The following is an 18,932-nucleotide window of genomic DNA, read 5'->3' as shown; positions in this document are numbered from 1 at the left end:
AATTCCCGTTGAATTGGGAGAACCAACATGGAGAGTGTTCTGAAGGTTCACTATATGAATTTTCGTTGGATCGGGAGGACTAACATGAAAAGTGTTCTTATGGATCATTTCATGAATTTTCGGGATCGGGAGAATCAACATGAGGAGTGTTCTGATGGGTTCACTTTATGAACTAGCATTGGATAGGGAGTACCAACATGACGTGTGTTTTGAAGGTTCAATGTATAGATGCTATGTTATGATGCATGATTTGGAAAAGTTATTAATGAAGGAAATTAAAACTTTATTGCTTTGCTTTATTGCTTTTAACCTGGTGGGAAACTAGTTGCAACCTTGGTTCGCTCTAACTGCTGTCATTGTGCTCATTTATTGCTCTAGAGGCAACCTAGTTGCGCTCGAAAAACTGACGGTTTCACCCTGAGAAAAAAAATCAGTTTTGGGAGAAGTTTACCAATAAGGGTATATACGGGCGATAGTATTGGCGAAAAATTGGCCTCAGCCATAACCTCAAACTTTGATGAGCTGACAGCCTCACCAGTGATGCTAGGTGTGTTACTAAAATCAGTATTTGTTTGTTTCAAACTAATTATAATATTTCTGGATTGATTGATTTTTTTAACAATCAACAGCTAAACGTTTGAATTCATTACGGGGCGTCTCTAATAAAATAGATGAAAATAAGCCATCTTCCGCTAATGAATTTTCAACGTGCATTTAAAACATCTGAAATATATTTTCATGTACTGCTCGGTAAATTAAAAAGAGTTGTTTCCAATTTCTAAACGAATGCAAAATCATTCACTGTTACAAAAAAGAAGTAAATTAATGAAAGCCACGTCTATGTTGACTATGAAAATAATAGCCTGCATGCTCTGAATATTTATAATATTTTCACATAATTCGCTACATCGTTTAAGTGTGCGATACAGACAGTTGTTAATCAGTTCAGATAAATGTTGCGTTTAATTTCATATTCTAATAGAAATCTACGGCAAAGTTGCAAATTCTCAGTACTCATGAAAACGTTTTTCAATAAAAATGCAATTAAAAAAATATAATCATTTTCCAAATATCAATGCACTTGGCAGCCCTGAACACCCAAAAAAATCTAAACACGAGCATCTGTGTGTCGCTTTTCCACAGGGCGAATTTGTCGATATTAGTACCGCAAAATCGCGTTTATCGTGCGCCCTTCCCAAAAATTGATTCTGTTCTCCCATGGTTTGAGGTTAGGGCTGAGGCCTCCTGCTAAGGTGGTGTTCGTGTAAAACTGTCAATATATCCTAATACTCTCAATATTTTTGTCAAAACAATAAACAGCTGTTTATGGCTGTAAGCAAAACAGTTGAAATAATGAAAGGAAAAATTTATATAACCTCTCTGCCAAGCACAATCGTACTATCTGCTGTCCAGTGCAATCACGAAAAAAGTAAATCCGGATGTAAAGAACCGAGTAAAGAAAATCCACAAGGGAAAACAAAATGACAGCTGCATGTAAACATTGCGCCCGTTCTCACGCACACCTACGTATGGAATAACTTGAAAATCGAAAGTCGTTTTAACATTCGGATGGATACAGAAGCAAACCCAGAATCGAAAAAAACACGCTATAAGCTTCAACAAAATCGAACGAAGCTGATGATGGCTTCTTACTGTGTTTTAAAATTTTTCCCAAAAAGAAGTCTAAAAATTAAATGTAGACTACAAGCTTGTTGCTTGACCCTTCTTACCGTGGTAAAATTTGGCTAAACTTTTTCATGACGCTATGTGTTAGGCCAACGATTAGTTGTAACCAGTAGCGCGCATGATTTTTTAAAGTAGGCTTTTTTAGACCACTTTAATCCACATTATCGCGCCAGGACTTAATTTTACCTTCCTGTTAAGGTGTACTGGTTATTTTTATCTCCAATTATCCACTGGGTCCATAAACTGTTGGAATTTCTAGAGTAAGAAAAACAAAAACGGGATTCAATCTCTTGTTTGACGTCTTTTTTGGGATTCAAAACCAATTGATTCATTCATCCCCATTGGTGGTATCGTTCCACGTTTTTTTCTGTACTTTTTTTAAATTTTTTTTTGTGTTTTTTTTTGTTTTTTGTTTTTTGTTTTTTGTTTTTTTTTGTAACTTTATTTGAAACATCAACCAACTATTGGTAAAAACTAAACGTGTTACATTAGTGATGTTTAAGTGTATTACGCGCACTTTATTCCGCGTGCTTATTTCCTATTTGAAAAACCATGACCATGTAATCCAGTTTGCCACTATATTTCGTTCAATGGTGTATTCAACATTGTGTTCAATCTCACACAATATACAATGCAAGTTTTCCGTTTGACAGATGACAGCTGACAGATGAAGTCTCCATTCGCCGCGCTGTTATTGTTTGTAGAATGTCAAATTATTACTAGCTTTGTTCAATGGTTGGTAAAAATCGGTTTCAACTGGTTTCTGTCAACTGGTAGATGTTCAACGAGCCAATGTTTTGGTCGAAAGTAGTCAGGTCGTTGTTCAATTGAGCAAGTAGAAACTAGTCGAAACCAATCCAGCTCAGCAGCAAGATTCGTTTCGACCTGGTAGAAAGCGGTCGAAGTCAATTGGAAAGAGACAGGTGATAAACTGTCAATCCATTTCTACTTGTTTCGACCCATTTCCACTTGACTTCATTGAACAGACATACTGTGTACAGTTCATTCGATTTGCAGCTTACCGATAGTCCCCGAGTGAAATGATGTATTACAGTATGACCCATAAAAAAATGTTAAAGTGTTTAGGAGTCTGTTTTAGGTTGTATATGACGCGATTTTTGCAAATTGCGGTGGCTGTAGCATGCCATTTTGCGAATGTTTACCTCTCCTTGACGGAACATGTTCACGAAAGCCGAGTAGTGAAATGCCAAGGTCTGCAACCACTGTCAAAGTGGTGAGATTGATCAAGACGAAAGTGAAGCGGAATTTACCAAGATCAATCCAGAGGCTGGCTAAGGAAGCCTCGAATTCTTCCATGCATTGATTGGTCAAAGATGACTGGAATGCATCATAATGGCAAGAGCAAGGCCTTAGAAAACAGAACGAATTAAAGTACTGTGACTTGAGCGCTCGAAACGATTTCTGTCTAAGTTGAAGAAGGATCCGCTGATAATCGTACTCTCAAATACTTTTTTCGATTGATCTGGTGACGACGATTTACGTACGGATTGGTATATTTCTTCTCATAAGGCTAAGGATGCTCCAGAAAATGTTAAATTCAAGTTTACTACCGAGTTTTCCGCTAGATGCCTGTTGATTTCGTACCTAGAGTAAAAATTAATTACTGTACGGTACACCCACAAAAAAAGGGAAGAATGCCACAGTGTGGTAAATTCCTGGCAAAAAAAAAACCCACAAATCAAACTCCAACTACTCCAATAATAACTTCATTGGAGGCGGAATTTTCGGCATGAGATTCTCTGCAGGACCGGCATTGTCAAGCTTTTTAATACTCTGTCATTTTCCTCTCAGTGCTACCGCATTGCATATGTCTGAAAGAAACCAAATAAAGCATATCCCATATCCCATCACGAGACAGAATAGGATGGAAACCAGCAGCCAGCAAGGCTATTGACCACTTCCCGGCTATGCTATTCAAACCGCGTGGAGCACATCTCTCAGATTTCCCCTTTTTTTCCCCTCGTTTTGACAGATTTAAGCTTTTTTCCTCAGATTTAAACTTTCGTCTCCTATGCTCTCAAGGCAAAAAAAGCTTAAATCTGAGAAAAAAAAAGCTTAAAAACGAGATTCACGAGCACATATTTAAAAGATGTTGGTCACACGATACATAGACAAATCGTGTAACGTTGCAGGGATCTGCTATTGACGAATGATGTATAGCGTGATGTGTGTGTATGTAAACCGGCATTAGAAAAAAAATCATTCTTTGCATCAAACCGACGGCATAAAACCACTAGCCAAAGTGAGTTGTACGTGAGTATGTAAACTGGCCGACAATAGAAAATAATTTTCCATTCTCATCCCATTCTCATCCATTTCCCATAAAAGACAAGGAAGATGAAAAATACACCGGCCAAATGGCAGATGGCCAGTGCAGTACGTTTTTCGGTCATCGGCAATGACAGAAAGACTATACCAATAAACCTTCTTTTGCTAACCGACTCAGATGGTGCACTGGATTAGATATCGTATTACAAGCCGAGATGAGAATGTTGCAGGGAGTTCGATTCACACAATGTATATTTTTTTTATGAATAATCCAATAGGATGAAATTCCCATAAAACGATTTTATTGTTCACTTTTATGTTAAGGTCATGCATCATTTTGCTTGGGAGCTCTAGTCTAGTTCTTTTCCAACCATATCATCTTTGGTAGGTACAGTATACTTTTCAGTGCATTTTTGGTACAGAGATTTTTGCACCCTCTTCTATGGGTGTCTGAAAAATCCAGTAGGAACTGAAAAAAATATGATTTTTTTTTTCAAAATTCTTTAATTACATGAGTTTTTAATATATTGTATTCGACAGTTCTGCAGAGATACAAAATTAACCACATAACTGAATTAGGATCGAAAATTTTTCTTTAAATTAACTGTCATGATATGCACACAATTCCTCGGGAAACTTTGTCTCCACACGTGGCGCTTTTCCCGCATCATAAAAGGTAGTAGGCAGGAGATGAATGTGTATGTCCGCGCCGTTGTCGTCATCATCGTTCTGGAGTGGTGTCGTGTGTAACCAGGAAACGGTTTTGTGTTTTTGGATGCTGCCTCCCAGCCTGGACAAGCCTCGTTATCAACATTTCCCAACCATCGCATCGTCGTAATGAAAACGGTTGACATCCAGGTGGGTTTTACGATGTGGCCGTATTTGGTTGTGTGCATATGTAAGTAGGTATGAATGTGTAGGTGCCTATGGGATTCGGAACGTTCTTTCAGCCCTCCTAAGGCGTTCCCTTCTTCTGGATGCTGCTCTTTGAAGATACTAGTATAAGGTGTTTCGAACAGAACCGGAACCGGAAAGCTGGGCTCTCGACCAAGGTTGCTAATATTGAACAATCATTGAAGTGGTTTCTCGATGACTTTCATCAATTAGTAGAAACTGTTTTCCTAGAGACTCTACTCTATCAGTGTGAATCTGTGGCAGACTCCTAATGAGAGATAAAAGATTTGATGAAACCTGGAGGATTACTTGTAAACTGTTGGAAGATAGATGCTGTGGGAAAGCTACTTAGTCAGAGTGTAACAAATCGAATGGGAAATGTTTTCTCCGACACGTCTCCTCCTATGAGCATCCTTCATGTATTTTAAGTATGTTTGACACGTTTTCTTTATCGACTACTTTATCGAACCCCTGGGATGATAAGCTTTATATCATGTACCAGTTCTATCAAGAACAACCTTAACACGTGACAAAGAATTTTTGGTGTAGTTACTTCATAAATAATAGGTATACTCCTACATTTTTTTTCCTATTTGGCCAACTTCTGCTATTACCACCCCCATGTTGGATCCCTCATCACATCTGTAATCAAAATGGGAAACAATTTACGGGCCTCCTACTCCTAACAGACAATCGTAAAAGTACACGCCCATCGGATAAGTGTTATTGTAAAAGTTTAAATTAATCTAACTCGCGATAACAACTTGCCCGAATTTAATTCCTTTTCACCACCCTCGGCAAACAGATGGCCCGAAAGTCGGAAAAACGGGACCTCTAAATGAAACGAAGCTCGTTTCTGTCACAATGAAAAAAAGGCAACGACAACGGCGTCATGTATTTTTCCCGCCATTTCAGCTTTATGTGCTTTTTTTTGTTTTCATCCACGAGTCCACGTGTTTCCAGTGCACATGCCGTCACGTATCCGGGAATTTCCGGGAAGAGCACATTGTCCCAGGAAAATGGGCTGACGCATTTGGAAAATCCGCTCTCCTTGAAATCAAATCCAATTCCATACTGGGAACAATCCGTCAGCGGAAGTAGCGAAAAAAACGGATGGCAGTGATCTGTCACTTCACAAGAAGAGAAGAAGACACCAAATTTGATTATCTTCCGTTAAACTGAGTAGCAACCCTTTTTCACAAGTGGCCTATGTATTGATTTAAACAATTTTTCAGATAAGTCCGTATCATTACAATATATCATAAAAAGAATTGAAATATCAATCTGAATTCACAATTTCCGTTTTTCGAATTTGGTACATAACTTTATGATATAAGACAAGTGGAGCTACATATTTCTTTTGGTACTTGATCCATGATTGAAGAAGCAAGAAATTCACCGCATCAGTTTCCAGCTGTTTGTAAAATTATTTTCATAGAAGGGCTTATGGGAAAATAGTAATTGAAGGGTCAAAAAAATATATATAATGAGATTCGTGAAAGAAAAAAAAAATGTTTTTGGAAAAAATGAAGAATTTGACTAGTTGTTATTTTTTGCTGTAAAACTCTTTTATCTTCAACAAAAACAAATAAAAAAATTGTGATCAGAAAAAAGTGTGAACCTGACTTTTTTTCACATTTTTCTCATATTACCTTAAAAATGATAATAACAGATTCTTGGAAATTTACAAAAAATTTTATGAGATTAATTTTCTTATTACAAATCAAACTACTTCTATAAAAAAGAATAGATTGTTTAATAAATTCTTATTTGGTGACTAGATTAATTTAAAGCCTGTCTTTTGTCAGTGCCACTTTTTCTAACACTTTGTCAGAATAGTTTGAATAAAATTATGATTGTCGCAAGTTTGTATTGTTTTCTTACTAGAATAGTGTTAATCAGTATTTAAACTCGACTTTTTTAGAAGTTTTATTTGTTTTTTTTGCAATTCATTTGTATTTGTTTTTAAATATTAACTGCATACGAGCCCATATACTAAGGTTGACAGAATTTTTTAAGCACGTATCCGGCCAGGACAAATTCCGGCAATTCTTTATAAAAACATGGACAACTCTGAGCATTTGATTTCATGATGGACGACCAAAAATCAGGGCAATATTCCGGCAAGTTTTGGAAAACCCAGAAATAATTTCATTCAAATTTATCGACAAATATTAAATCGTATTCAAGGCCCCTTGAAAACCTTTCACGATTATTTTTATAAAACATGCTCGAATAATTTTGAGTCAAAAGTACAAATCTTTTACAACACAGTTTGTTTTTTCTTATGATTGGTTTGCCAAATAAAGTGAATAAAACCGGGGAAAAAATCCGGGAATTTTCAATTTAATCCGGGCAACCGGGCCGGGATGGACTGTTTCCAAATTTTTCATTAAAAACCCGGACAAACCCGAATAAAAGGGGGCAATCTGATAACCTTACCGTAAACAGGACTGAACAAAACAAATATGCACCTGCTATCAAAGTTTTCAAATTCCTGTACCCTCCTTCACATAAGGAAAATCAACTCGGAATATTGAGATGAATTGTAGTATTTTTGATACACAAACGACCGATGGGAAAAAAATAGTCAAACAATATGGTATAATTTTCACAATTAAGCGTGGTTGTAGTCAAAGTCAGTTTTTGCTTTGACAAAATAAAGTACGACCCATGGCCGTAAGAACGGGGGGGTTTTGGGGGTTTAACTCCCCCCCATGAGGGTCCAAAAATGCCGAGCGAAATTTTTATCACAGGACTTTAAATTTGAAATTCCTAATCAAATTTTAATTTATAACTAAAATTAGTCAAGAGTAACATTTTTGATTCCAGTCCACAATTTTACTATAGTTTTTTAAAAACATTCTCATTTGCTGACAGTGATTCAGTTCCGAATATATATTTTCAAAAGTTAGCCTCATCGGAGTCTTACTTCACGGCTCCAGAAAGCTAGACTAAGCTTGCCACTTTACTTGTAAAATAAAAAAAATAAATTGAGTCCTTAGACTTAAGTATCATTTGGAAAAAAAATATTTTTTACTTTTTTTTGTCAAAATAAACATGAACGATCCTTTGGAAGCCTAAAATATGATTATGAATCGGCTGATTTCTTTCGATAAAAAATCAAATTTTCAAGTGTTTTTCTTCTTGATTATATTGATTTATTGATCCAAACTTTGCCAGGATATTGACCGAACTTTGGGGAAAATTCAAACAATTTGCCTGGTATAATGCATGGTTTTAAGATAAAACAGCCCGGATTTGCCCAGCCTGGATACTAGCAGAAAAATATCCAGCAAGTACTAAATTTATTGTTCTTGATTTTCGGGTTGGATCATTTTGGGATAGAATATTTATTCGAATTTGATTTTGCATTTCAAACTAAAATAAGATAAGTTTCCGTATTCGAAGCTCTTCATTTCAAATATCTAAAATTTAAACCATTTACAATATTTGGACTTGAAATTTGTATCATCAATTTATAAGCATATTTGAAACATAAGAAATATTAATCAGTCCAGAGATTGAAAAAATCTGAAACAATTTCGTCAGTCGAAATTTTTGTTTAAATTCACAAGTCTAATTACGAAAAAAAAATGAAAAAAATATATAGAAACCCATAGATTCAGAATCGAGTGGGAGATCTCTGGTTGAAGGTACTTATCAAATTTTCGCATTTTGGTTTTAAATTCTTACTTATTCTCTTACGTATCTGGAATTTTGAATTCAGGTTCAAAAAGCAGAATTCAGACTCAGAAATAAAATTCATAATTCGTATTAAGATTCAGCTCGATTTTAAGTTTTTTAATCAAGCCAAAAATATCAATATGCGAATTTTGTTAAGGATTTAAATTGGAGGAGATTTATAACTTTGATTCTTGATTTAAAATACAATTTTAAATACAATCAGAATCAGCTTTGAAAAACAAAACTGGTGAAAATCTTAAATATAGAATTAGATACGGATTCACTCCAAAGAATTGTTTTTTTTTATCTAGATTTTAATTTTACAATCTTTTTTCGTGGGGTGTCAAATCTGAAATATAATTTTTTTATTGATAATTTTTTTTGATAAAAGATCTTGCATCAGGTGAAATTCAGCTGGAAATTTTATTTATTTTTTAACATTATTTATCTGTCAGATTCTTCAAAACAAAATAAAAGTGTCATTCGCGACTTTGATCAACGATGCATTTGGTGGGAAGTCATCAAAAAAGCTTATTCGGTACAACTGAGTTCAATGTTGACTCTTAGGCACGAATTCACGGACAAATCTCAGAAGAAAACTGAATTGTCAACTGAGCTAAATCGCAAGTCTTCATATTTGTCAAAACTTCATGAAAGAAATTGGCAACTCCTAGAACCTTTTTCCAAAATTATGATTAGAAATATATAACTTTTAATGTAAAATAACTTTAACCTAAATAATTGAATAATACCTACACATTTTTTTTTTCAATTCTTTGTGTATGCATTGTTCAAGCAAAAAATTTATAGGAACAAAATTGTAACCAGACACCTCCCATGAGATGGTTCTTCCGACGGCCGTGGTACGAACTCTTAATAATCTTGAAAAATCCTATTTCTCTGTTAAGAAAATTTATTCATTTTCTTATAAGTCAGAAAATATTCAATACTCTGCAGAACTTCAACCGAGGGTTTCATTATTTGTTTCTTTTTTTTTGAAGGCACGATTGAATCCGATAAGTTGGTGAAAAAGCAAGGTTTCGTAGATATTCCTGAGTTTTAAGCTAAAAACCGACAGGAAGATTCATTTCAAACCAAAATTTGCTTGAAAACAGTTTAAAATGATACTGAAGAAACTAGAATTCGAAAATTTTGATAGCATGTGTGACCTTTTTTGCCCAGTACTGTATGTCCCCGACATATTTTTTTTTATTTTATGGCTTTTTTCAGGACTGTTAAAGATTTCAACATGTTTAATGCATCAATTTTAAAACCTAAAAAAATAAAAAATAATCTTATTAAAAATAAATTGTGATGGCTTAAAGTTTTGTCAAAAAAGTGTCGAATTTTCTCAAATGAGCTGTAAGAACGAGAACATATTCAAGTTATAATTTAATTTCTATAAGAAACTACTAGGTCGCCATTAAATTTAAGAACATATCTAAGAATCCATTTACGAAGATATTTTTCAAGTGGCTTCTACATTAGATGAAATGAACTTTTTCTAGGAAACTTTTTCTCGTTGTTTTTGTTGGTTGTTGGTTATTTGTTGGTAGCAATCTATTTTTTTGCGCCCTTTATATCTTCATTCTAGTCTTTAAAGATAAATTTATTTATTGCACATGTGCATATATGATATTCTTTCAACTTTATCTGCAATTTTTGGTTATTTTTTTAAATTTCAGTTGACCTTTTAGAAATCCTTTCCATCAGTAATATCTTAATGTTTAATTTGTGCAAACTTCTAGAACGTACATTTTTTTTTTCAAGTTTGCTGGCATTTTTTTTGCAAATTACCCATTACAGCATGAGTTGCACAAGGAAACAAAATACACATTTTTACGAGGTGTAAAAATTATAAGAACTAATACTAAATAATTTCGATGCGCTGATTCCAATTATTCATTTGGTTTTTTAGGTATGTAAAAATTTGTTAGAACTATCGTTTCCCTGATTAAATATTTGATTCAAAATATATCTCTGGGCCTCATTGATTGTCTTTATTTTTCTCTGTCTAGCTATAGAAAACAATTTCCAAGAATATTTCAAACGTTCAATAAAATAATTGTTTGTTTATTGCTAGGACCGTTAATCAAGGCTTTTGGTAAACATGAACATGTGGATTGTTGAATGTGACCCATAGGAATTGATTGAAAGTGGCAGAAAATCAAACTAAAACCCTATTTCGCCAGTCCTTTAAGGTTTGTTTGTATCGGTTTCAATCGAGCAGAATCGTCGTCGCGATCCCAAAATAAAGCAAACAACAAAATCAACAACTGGTTGGTGAAAACCCCCCTTTTCCGAAACGAAAATTTAATCATAAAACACACCCACCGAGCATTCCTTTCAGCGATACTAATGCCCATACTAATACACTTTACGACGAAGCGACGCTCCGGTGAAAACGTGCAGCCGAAAATCATCAATATACCACTACCATCATCGAAAAAAGTGAGTATTATGGCGGTGGAGCTCTTGGGGAGAGATGAAAATCTCTTCTGATATTTCAAAAGGGGTTAGTTGGTTTTCTATAAACATTTGTTGATTGTTTTCTAAGTCTTTCGTGTACTTCGAATTACTATCTCTTTTTAAAAATAACTTTTGTTTTTAAGACTATGGTAGGATTTTTTCTGTAACAGATATTATATTAAACAAAATTTAAGCAAATATACTCCCTTTAAATATAAGCATAACGTTAGCTGGTGGAAGTTATTCTCAACGATCGCCCGGAGACGATTTTAGATGGCAATATTACGTACGACTGAGTTGTTGTAGATGCCAATATCGAACAGCTTGTTGGAGGTTAGTTTTATTCGTTTTGGCTCACGCGTAGAGTATTTTTTGTTGTTGCTTTTGGCTGCTAAAATGATTTTGGTTCTGGTATTTTGGAACCAATGAGGGGAACAAAGAAAAGACAAAAAATCCAGCATAAACAGGATTTTGGGAGGCTTACGGCTCAACGACTATTCTTTCGAAATGAAACAACACATGAGGTGTGGAAACCACTTTTTGTCCACAGATCGATTGAAAGCTATCGAGACTTCCATCGCGAAGCAAATTATTATTTCATAAAAATTTTGAGATCTGAAGATCAAAATTAGTTTGATACCATAGTGTATTTGCTTACAATATCTGATGATATTTTTTTTTAATTTCTGATCAATTTTCTCGAATCTTTGATCAAAACATATAAAGTCACTTTAATTAACTGAAATCGTTGGGCAATATCATACAAATTTGATTTTTTTTTCCAAATGCCAAGTAGATTTACACGTTAATCGATCAGGTTCGATTACCCAGAATCCCCAACTGTTTTTAATCTATCATTACATAACAATAGCATGCATAACTCAAATACTTAAAAAACAAACAGGAGTTTTAAAATGGCACAAAAAAAGTTTTTGATGTGATTCAATACAACATCATTAAAAAATTTAAATGTTTGTTTTTTATTTTAAATTTTTAATGCAGTGTTTTTTTAACTTAAAATAAAAAGGGCATTTACTAGAAAATAAAATAATGAAGAACTAGTGAAATGGTCAATTAGTGGATGTCTTATTATGTCTAACTACGGTATTGATAAAACCATGTTTATTCAGGATTACGTTTAAACAGCTGATTTTTGGTGGATGTTGTTGTTTAAAATTTGACTTGAACTTCTGTGTATCGTGAGTTCCTCTTTTCAGAATTTTCATAAAAATGAGAAGCATTTCACCGCAAATGCGCAAAAACGTTGTGCACAAATGGTGTTATTCCCAAAATTCCGCTGAGTCAGCTGAGGAAAACAGCATCTTAGACAGTTTTGTCCGGTGGAGAAAACTTTGGACCTGAACGTCATACGCTAGTTTCAGCCTCAGTTCGAGATGTGGCCAAGAAGCAAATAATTTTGTCAAACTTATAAAAAAATTTGAATTTTTTAATTTTTGTCAATTTTGTAGTTTTTATCAATTTTGCAAATTTTGCCAATTTTGCATTTTGTGATATTTTTATCAGGTTTGTCATTTTTGTCATTTCGTCAATTTTCATCGTCATTGCCCGACTATAGGAAAACACAACACAAACAATAATCTAACTGTACAGGTTTGTCGAAGCGAAAGAAACGCTTGCATCGTGTGAAGTAAGGTTTAACAAGTTCTTCGCAATGGGTCCCATATTCGTGTGGCAGGTGTATTTCCTGGGAAGTCCCGTCACCTCAAAAACGGGTGACGCTCTAATAATTTAAGTTACCCGCGCAGTTTAGCTACACATTGCATGGAGTTCTTCCTTTTTTCTTTCTAGCTCCGAGAACTTCTAAGAACCGGCAAGTGAAAATACCAAAATGAGCGTGGTGACGAACGTATTAAAGAGGAAAGGTGAAAAAACAGACTGAGAGCTTAAAGTTCGAGACAAACGAACGAACTCCGAAAGAATATTTTTCTCCTGAGCACGAACGACATGAGAGAAGTTGAGATGGTGTGCTATTTAGCATCGTCCCTAATGTTGTTTTACCTCTCTCAGAGCAAGCTCTGCTTACGAATGTATCGTTGGACAACGTATGGGACTTACAATCGCTATCGTAGAACACTATGTGAGAATCCAGTCAATTTGATTGACTCATTTATGTAACGGAGTTTTAGCGCCAATTTTTTAATCCGGTTTGGCCGAAAGCTGAACTGGAACACCAATCAAACTGAAAAACATTCAAATGATCAAATTTCGACAACGGTGTTGGTTGAATCAAATTTGTATTTTTGTTGTTATTGTCATGTTTGTCATTCTGTCGAAAGTGTCCCTCTTTAACTCATGGGCAATTTTATATCTTGAAAGCGAGCGCGTCCATCACCTATCATGCCTATGACGTCAAGGAAAATATGAAGTCATATTTTGGATCATCTTCGTTAGTGATTGGTGGTTGTTGCTAGCTTCTGGAGTGATCATTTCAATGATATTTTCTAGAAAATAAAATATTTTAAAATATTTATAAATGGTTTTTTTTTTATTTTGTCATAGGTCGTAGAGACAAAAACATTATTTTTAAAGATAGAAATGATTATTTTTTTGTGCAGCCCAGTTTCGCAAAACCGTCGAGACAAATGGAAACAAGAAATGACACAAATACACAGACATCGTCAGAACTATTTATTTTTGAATTATTTTACAATTAACTACCTAATAAATCGGAACTTTAGGAATTACGAAATTAGGTGTTGAGAACGATTAGCTAAATTTGTGTCAATAAACTTAGTTAAAAAAATATGGAATTCTATTTCATCAAGGTTTAAATCTTTTAATTTGTTCAATAGCCTGTTGGACAATCTTTTTTTGAGTCATAAATAAGCTTTTTAGGAAAGCCTTCCATTTCTGTAAATAAAAAATTAACTGATTCTTCCAAACTCTTGATCAAATTTACACATTCAAGACATATCGATGAATATAAATTATATTTTCAAAAATAACAGTAAGCAATTGATTTTTTTCTCGGTTCGAATCTAGTTTTTGGCAAACTTGATTCAAATTTGTTAATACAATGATTTCAGTTGGAAATTTGGTGTTTGAGAAAACTTTAATATTGAAAATGTTCAAAATACACCGAAAAAATATAGAATTTGATGCTGATTTTTTAGATAAAGATCAGCTACATGTTTCTTCATCAGAAAATATTTTCCATTAAAAATCAATTCCACAATGATTATCCTGTGGAAGATATTTGTTTGAATAAAAATAAGATTTTTTCCACTAACCCTTTGTTTCAGAAAGTTACAAATTTGCAACAAAAAATGTATGAAAAAAAAATGAAAAAATCGTGCTGTATTTTAAATTTTTTTTCTCGATGTTCTCATCATTTTCAGCTGTTTAAAATTATTTTAAAGAAAAAATAAAAAAAAATCTTGCAACGCCGAATTTAAGAACGATTACTGAAATGTACAAAAAAATTATTTTTGCATATTAATTCACGATAAGAATTCAAACAACCAAGTCTCAGAGCCCTTATTCATGAATCTTTAATTTTAAATTCTGTAGTTTTGGCTTTTTTTAATATAAACATTTATTTTTCATTCGAAGGCTCATTTGCTGTGGGTTGTGGCTTTTAATATAAGTTTAATTATTTTAAATCTGCTCTTTCAATCTGAATCCATTACCAGGGGGCTCATTTGAGCCTTTTGGTGTGGGGGAGTGTGGTTGGCCGCTACAAAACAAAAAATTTAAATATGAATTTCGAACCATAAATCTGGTTTTTACTTTTCAATTTAAGATCGAAATTTCGAAGCCTCATGATAATAGAGTTTAACATAAGAATTAGGCTTATGGACTTTGGATCTGGATATAATACAAAAAATTGTTTTTTTAATTATTATTATTTTACTAAAACACTTGAGACTGAATGCCGAAAATCAACCCACGAAAATTAAAAAAAACTAATATTCAATATGCATTTAATTTTTAAAATCACTAATCAAATTTGATATGAAATGAAAAAAAAATTGAAACAGAATATCAAAGCAGCTTTTTATTTCTTATTTCTTACTTGAATTGAAAATCAAGAATCCTGAAACAGATACAGAATCTGAAATATGAAAATCAAAATATAATTTTGGGAATGCGATTATGGAACAAGAACCTTTGAAATGAGTTTAATGATATTCAAAATTTAGTATTCAGAGCTGAATTTCTATAATCAGTTGAGAAAATTTTGAAAAACTGTAGCAGAATTCTGAAACAGAGATGGGATTTTGAAATTTTGTCTTAAGTTTTGAGTCTAGCTTTTACTCTTGAATAAACATTATAAATCATCGAAATTTTATTACAAATTTTAATTCTTAGGCAGTCATGGCGGGAGAGAGTAAACCCACACCCCCACCCACCCCCTTCTCCTCCGTTCCTACGGCCATGCGAAGACCCATAATTAACGATCTTCCAAATCGACTAAATTTGATGGGAAAAATATATAACTTTATTTTTCCCATAAAATGATTTTCGTGTTTCGCTTGAATTTAGTGGTCATTCCAGTAGTACTTTTAAAATCATATCATCTTGGGTACAGTAGAGTAGAACTTGATCCTCATTTCTTACTTTCGTCATATATTTTTGGAAAAATTTAGCAACTCGAAGACTTTTGCATTTTACCCCAAATCCTGGCCAAAACCTCGAAACTAACATTTGAAACAATTTTTTTTGGGTTTTTCGGTTGTTAGATAAAGGGTGATACGGTCAAAATTTGGTCAAAGGAAAACGCGTATAAATGGTTGAAATCGTATATTTTAAAAATCAAATTAAATTTCTTTTTCAAGTTTAATAAGTATAAAATTCAGGAAAAATATTCAGTTAGCCTTCCGCTTTTCCAAATCCGAATTGCCGGGCCTTACACTTAACCCCTGCCATCAGATTTTGTACAGCCACCTTATCCACCTTCTTTAGGTTCCGCTTGACAACAGACAATCCTCCCCTCAATTGGGAGGAGCTCTAGCGTGTTGTCCTTGAAAACCACCTGCGCGTTGTGCCTTTTAACCGTAATGGCAAGATGCCAAATCCGGCCAAAACAGTACGGAACAACCGTGTTTCTTCAGGAAAGGCAGCAGACGTTTATTCAAACACTCTTTCACGTTTCTTGGCTGACAGTCCCGGAAGCTATGAAAATGCTACTTTTCAAGCCACAGGTACAGATGGCTTGCCAAACCAGATATTTCTTCGCGAACTTTGACAGTTTCATGTGCTTGAAAATATCTGCTACCTTTCCCCTTCCTTTCGCCGTACAAAACTCCTGTCCCGGAAGCTGCTTGTAGTCGGCTTTGACGTAGGTTTCGTCGTCCAATACCACGCAGTCAAACTTCGTCAGCATCGTCGTGTACAGCGGGATCGCGCTTTTGCCGTCGTATTTTGTTTATCATCGCGAATTGGAGTCACTACCCTCTTGTAAGTCGATAGTACGGTTCGTTTTTTGGCTCGATGCACGGTTGTAGACGATACATCCAGCTTATTTGCGGCATCTCGGAGAGAGAGGTTAGGGTTTCGCTTGAAACAACCGGCAACTCTCTTTGTCGTCTCAGAGGCTTCCGGTTTTCGATTTCCTCTCGATCCAGACTTCCTGGTTGTCGACAAACGTTCCCAAACACTTTAATTACATTTGTAACGGTTGATTTGGCAATTTTCAGTGATTTTGTCAGCTTTACGTGCGAGTAACTCAGGTTTTTGCGATGCGCGAGCAAAATTTTGATACGCTGCTCTTCTTCCTTGGACGGCATTTTGACAACTGAAGAGTGAATTCCAAAATCAAAATAGGAGCAACATTCTGCTCACACAAACCTTCAAAATTAGGGGTTTTCAGGTTTTTTAAATGCAAAATTGAAAGAAATACGTCAAGTTGATATTGACCAAATGTTGACCGTATCACCCTTTACTTTATGGCGCAATTTTCAAGTTTTTAGATAGATACAGTATTTTGAGTCCGTTTTAACAGATAATTACTTGATAAACATTAGTTATAGGACAAATATTAGTAATTCCATGATAATCAATGATATCGATCCATTCAGAAGTAAAATGCATCTTTTTAGATTTTAGGAATCAGTTAAACTCATAACTTTCATTTTTGAATACTTTTTCTAGAAAAAAATAAAAGTTTACTATTGCTTTGGAAAGATGGTATTATAAAGTTCATACATTTGGTATCTTACAAATACCAAATGTATGAACTTTATAATATCTATAATTCTGGTTTCGAGATATAGCGAAGGAATCAAGTATCCCCAGGGACCAAGTATCCTTATTCCTCCTCAACTTTTCAGTGCATATTGCAACCTCTTCTATGGGTGTAACACTTTTTGATATTGTTTTTGAAACTGTTTGGGAGAGTACTACAGGTTTTTTAACGAAATACAAACATTTTAGAATGTTGTTTGCAAAAAAAAACTTTTTTTTATACAAGAATCTACAAATGATTCATGCTTGTTTTAATCACGTTCAATATCGAGTATTTCTCTCATTTGACACTGGCTGATAGTACCAACTTTTTAAAGTGACTTCTTTTTTTCAGGGATTTTCATCGTTTTGGATGATACATCCTTCAGAGTATTTTTTTTTTAAGTGACGTATTTTTCAAATGCTCGATTTATACATAAAATAAGTACCAAACAAATAAAAGTTAAACGTACAGCGTATCTTAGGAAACATCCCTACCCTCAACAAGAAACAACAAAATTAACCTTAACGTCAGAAGTGCTTTCTTTTATTTTAGGTTTTTTGTTCTTTCATCTTAGTGGAAAATCTTTTAAGGCGTCCGGAAAATCGAAGCTGGGGAAAATGGGAGGGAGGGACTCACACGGCACAACTCAACACAAAACGCCGCTCCACCATTTGCCATCACCCATAGTGTGAGTGGATGTTTCAAATAGGAAAGATTTGACAAGTTTTACGACCAATATGCTTGGAACGAAGAGATTGACACCGTGGCAGTGTTCCGCTTCATTTCCACCCACTGCTGTGAACAAACCACCCCCAATAGCAAACGGTTGGCCCTGGTCAATGACGATGGACGATTGTGGATGCCTGGCTTTTTTTACGAAACGCAGGACAAATGACGACGACGACGACGGCGTCCACGACTCTGTCCATAAAAATCATAATCTGATGGTGTAATTTCTGCCATAATGGATGCCATTTCGGATAAGTTCTAATCCGTATGTGGCTTGGCTTGCCGATATGGTTGGTTGTTTATGACGGGATATTTTTTTTCTTCCCTGGACGACGATTGATTGTGTTAATAAAAGGCAGCACAAGTGTGTCCGCAGATTGTGCAGATGTTTATTGGCAAATCTGCTACAGTTGCAAGGGTGTTAATCCTTTGTTACGAAACACTTAATCAAAGAGTTAGCTTCTAGACTAAAAAAAGGAGGTAGAAATAAGTCGATTTTTGGCGTGTATCAACAAATTGAATTCAAATTCTCAGTTCAGAAATTTTTAACAATTTTTTTTAACGATTTTTGAACATAAATATCCATTAGACTGAGTCGATTTGAGGTCTTTTTTGAAATTCTCAAACCCTGGGGTCTAGAAAGCTTCGATTTGGTTCAAAACTCATCAATTATTTTTCGCAGAATTTTTAAGTAACTGAGTAAATTCAAACTTTAAAGTTTGTATGGGAAAATTGAATATTTTGTTCTGAAAATTCAAAATTTAATTTGGATGAAAAGTAGTCAGGCAATACCTCGCTAGGCACCCAGTAGTGAGGCCAATTGAATTTGATGTAAATCATTACCAAAAGACATACCCCTGTTAAACAGTTAAAAATTTTTTGTCTAATAAGATACAAAGTTAAGGTCTTCGAAAAAGTTGCTCAAAATTTCATTTGAAATTTTTTTTTAATTGGCACAAAAACTATTAGCATGCTCGTTTCAGCAGAA

The 18,932-nt window shown here is 34.4% G+C and overlaps 1 protein-coding gene across 13 annotated transcripts in view; it reads right to left on the bottom strand.

Moving 5' to 3' along the window:
• The window catches only part of LOC129744119 (alpha-catulin), a 458,959-nt gene that overhangs the window by 368,957 nt on the left and 71,070 nt on the right, over positions 1 to 18,932 (bottom strand). The gene's annotated exons all lie outside the window — the stretch shown is intronic.

Source organism: Uranotaenia lowii, chromosome 2, assembly GCF_029784155.1.
Source record: "Uranotaenia lowii strain MFRU-FL chromosome 2, ASM2978415v1, whole genome shotgun sequence".
In the NCBI taxonomy this organism is placed as follows: Eukaryota; Metazoa; Arthropoda; class Insecta; order Diptera; family Culicidae; genus Uranotaenia; species Uranotaenia lowii.
The sequence above is the reverse complement of the archived record's forward strand: the minus strand, read 5'-3'. Positions and strand labels throughout refer to the sequence as shown.